Genomic DNA, 3721 nt, shown 5'->3' on the forward strand with positions numbered 1-3721 from the left:
TCTGTTCATGTATGTTGGGTATCATCCAGCTGTCAAATGCATTAACAACTTCCCTAAATCAGGAATTTAAATGGGTAATTTCACTTCAATTGTCATTTATTAGGATCATTAATTAGGAGAGGTTTCTTATACTCGGGTGACCCGCAGGTTCTTAAAAGCCTTAAATAGAATTAGAATATTTGAGAATATTATATTTGAAAAATTGTCTATAAGTCCTACATTTCTTTTCTCACAAAGGTCTAACATTTGTATTGTCCTTTCATAAGGTTAACTCCATTTTTTGTCACAAAGCATTTATGTATAGAGTACTACAATAAAATGTATTCAGTTCAAGTACTTAGTGAACAATTATTTTGATAACCTAAAATTCCTTCTGGTATTCCATTACATCCTATATACTTTAGCCAGTATGTTCACGAAGTTGGTATTACAGTTCATTCTAAATGTTAAAAATAAGTCTTAAATTGACCTTGTGGAAACCTGGGTGTACCTTGAACAATAGAATCTTTGAACCTCAACATCTAGTATTGCACTGCTTCTCACTAAACTAGATTCAAACACACAATGAAGTCAAATACTTTCCTCTTCTGTCCCCCTAATGACTCCTGTTTCCATCTCTGGGTTTTCCTTCAGCATCCTTCCTGCGTCCAGCCTGGTGGGCTTGGAAGCCCGAGCATGAAAGTGACTTCCTCTATCATCTCTGCAGCCCGCGGCGTTCTGCTCAATCCCTCCATCGCCATGATGGACTGGAGGGTCACGATTCACTTCCTCCTGGAAACTCGCCTTTCCTGAGACGGAGTCTTAAGATGGTGAGGACACACACACTCATGGACACACACACACACACACAGATACACTCAAAGATTACATTTAGTGGTACATGTTTGAGGCTAAGTGTGGTTTATGTATATGACAAATGCATACAGATGTACAAATATTAAAGTCACACTATGTTTTGAAAATCGTCTCCACAATTAATTTCTTTTCAAATGAAAGCAAGTTATTACTTTTAACTAAATATGAATTGAATCAAGACAGAAGGAAAGATCCAACGTTTTGATGGGAAGCGTGTTGCCAGCACACACAAATAATTTTATTACACGAAGATAAAATACAGGAAATAAACCATGGAAAAGTCTATCGGGAAGCACAGTATTTTTTAGTAAAACGTCACTCAGCTAACGACTCCATAAACTCAGACGCAACGTCGCTGCACTCCTCCGCCTTAAACTGCACCTCTCTCGTGAATTTAATAAGAATCGCAGTAAAGCTCGGTCGCACTGCTGTGTCACATCGCTGTGCGAGCTCTCCTGAGTCTTTACAAGGAAAATTCCCCGCATTAAAGGGCCACTCTGTCATTTCTCTCCAAAGAATAAATAAGACTTGGGCCGAGGACAGTGCAACATATCCGTGCTCTTCTTTTGTAACGCAAGTGGCTGTTTTTTTTTTTTTTTCCCCTTCCCAAATCCAACTATTCGAGACATTTTATTTTAATAATTTAATCCAGCATTTTCCACTTGAAACGGCACTCATAAGATGATGTATGCAGAGTCGTCATATACAACAACAGGGCAACATGGTAAACAGTCACTTCTCAACACAAACACACAGACACATCTGATCTTTTGAAAAGTAAAGTTTTTGACCCCAGTACATTTGCAGTCATCACGTCTTTTTTTTGGCACATAGCAAGTGATTGTTTTGCATCAAAATCCTGTTTCAGACTTTGGGCTCCTGCTTGAAGTCAGAAATCTGCACAGTTCCAAGGAACGAGAGCAAGGGTCAAAGTAACAGAGTAGACTTGGCGTTTTTTTACCAAAAGCAAATTAAATTCATGTCTCTGACCTACAGTATAAAGTACAAAACAAACCCGCATGAAGAGAAATCAAAAATCATTTGTACTTTCAGAACATCATGTATTAATGCAGTTGTTTTTTTCCTCATAAACCCCCCCACAAATCGTGTCAGCTACATTATTGTGTTACTACTCTCCATCATACCCTCTTCTGTGTGGATTTAGGTCACACTGACACAAAGGCATTTCTGACGTGCCCTGTATAAAGCCATGAAAGGCCTTTTATTTGCTGTGATGTTGACAACCCTCCGTCTCAAAGACGTTACGTGGAGGTGGGATGCCCTAAGGCAGCTCTCAGTAGCTTATCACATTTTAAAATCGCTTGAGCAACGTTAAGGTTTTATTATCTGCCTCTTGTGGAGGAGACGGGCAGCACTCTGAATGCATGTTCATTTTTTTCTGTTACTTATATGTGCATGTAGGGTTGTGTTTATGGCAAATAGACTATGCTTAAGGTGCGGTTGAGGTTAACCAACACTGTAATTTCCCATTTTTTGGGATCAACAAATATCTATCTATCTATCAACAGATACACTCTGAGTTGAGGAAAATATTACCTGTTGGATTGGGATGTGAACAGCAGTCTTTTCTATTGATCTCCCTGCAGAGATGTGGACTTGAGACTTAGTGACTGTGACTAGAGTTGACCCGAGTCCCAGTTTTGACAACTTGCAACTTGACAAAAAAATAAATGACTTGACTCAACCGGACTTGAGACTTGACTTGAGGCATGATGTCTAGCACACTATCATGAGTTTGAATGTTGGCCGTTAAATATAAAATAATTAAATGAAATGTCGTCACGTTTCTGTCCAACTATCAAGTGTGCGATGCAGCGACAAGTGCGTGGTATGTGATTGACATGATTGGATGACTGGCTGCCAGTCAAACTCCTCGCTACGGCAACACGTAACATTACAGACCTCTGAAGTCACTACAGCTAAGAGTTCTTTATCTTGGGTGTGAAACAAAGGTGACTTGATTTGGGACTTGACTTGTCTTAACCAAGGTCTTGACTTAACCTGTGACTTGACTCCCCCCCCCCCCAAAAAAAAAAAAAATAACTCTAGACTTGGACCAAATGACTTGAGTCGTACTTGGGACCTGAGCGAAGATGACTCTGTCACAACACTGCCTCCCTGACTTTAGGACACATTACATTTTGCGTTAACACTAGTGTTGGCATTGGACTTAACTTGCACGCTGCAGAATTGTCCAATATGAATGTCATTTAAAGGACACAGGGCTGGTTAGTTAAGTCAGTAGCAGCGGGCCTTACTTGACTTTTTCACTGCTGTGTCTAATGTCGCTCATCCATTAGAAACTGTTAAAACCGGACTCTGCCCATTTAAATTTAACCCCCATCCATGAGATTAGGCCTGCTCCTGCCCTCGGAGCAGCTCCGCCTGCAGAGAAATGTGTGTACAAGTGAAACTCCACCGTGCGACAAAGCCACACTGGATTTATTAAAATCCACTCAAAAATGTACTCGTGCTTTATCCAGCAGAAAACGAGAGCCCCCAGTTTATACCTCTTGGCGGCGGTTGCGATGCGGGTGAGAAGACGAGCACCCAGTGTACTTTAAATGTGTGAAATGTGGCGCGGGGAGGCAGCGGGGACCACCAGGTGCTGCCTCTCCACCTCGAGCGGGCCGCGGAGCGCTTCTCCTCTCCAATAACCCAAAGGGCTGAGATGCCACTCGCAGCAGCCGAGCCAAAAGACATTTCAAGTGTGCACTTCAAAGGGGCCTTGGATTATGTTCGCGCACAGTCTATCCTGAGGGGATCCTTTGAAGGGAACTTACTGCCGAGCCACTGGTGGCCGCTCTGTGTGTGTGTGTGTGTGTGTGTGTGTGTGTGTGTGTGT

At 41.8% G+C, this 3721-nt stretch overlaps 1 long non-coding RNA gene across 1 annotated transcript in view; it reads right to left on the bottom strand.

Moving 5' to 3' along the window:
* Positions 1 to 1461: 1461 nt before the first annotated feature.
* Positions 1462 to 3721, bottom strand: part of LOC116674096 (uncharacterized) — a 10139-nt gene continuing 7879 nt past the window's right edge. The window contains exon 3 of the long non-coding RNA XR_004327970.1: positions 1462 to 1471. This is a non-coding gene — a long non-coding RNA (uncharacterized LOC116674096). The remainder of the gene's footprint in view (positions 1472 to 3721) is intronic.

This window comes from Etheostoma spectabile, chromosome 24, assembly GCF_008692095.1.
Source record: "Etheostoma spectabile isolate EspeVRDwgs_2016 chromosome 24, UIUC_Espe_1.0, whole genome shotgun sequence".
NCBI lineage: Eukaryota > Metazoa > Chordata > Actinopteri > Perciformes > Percidae > Etheostoma > Etheostoma spectabile.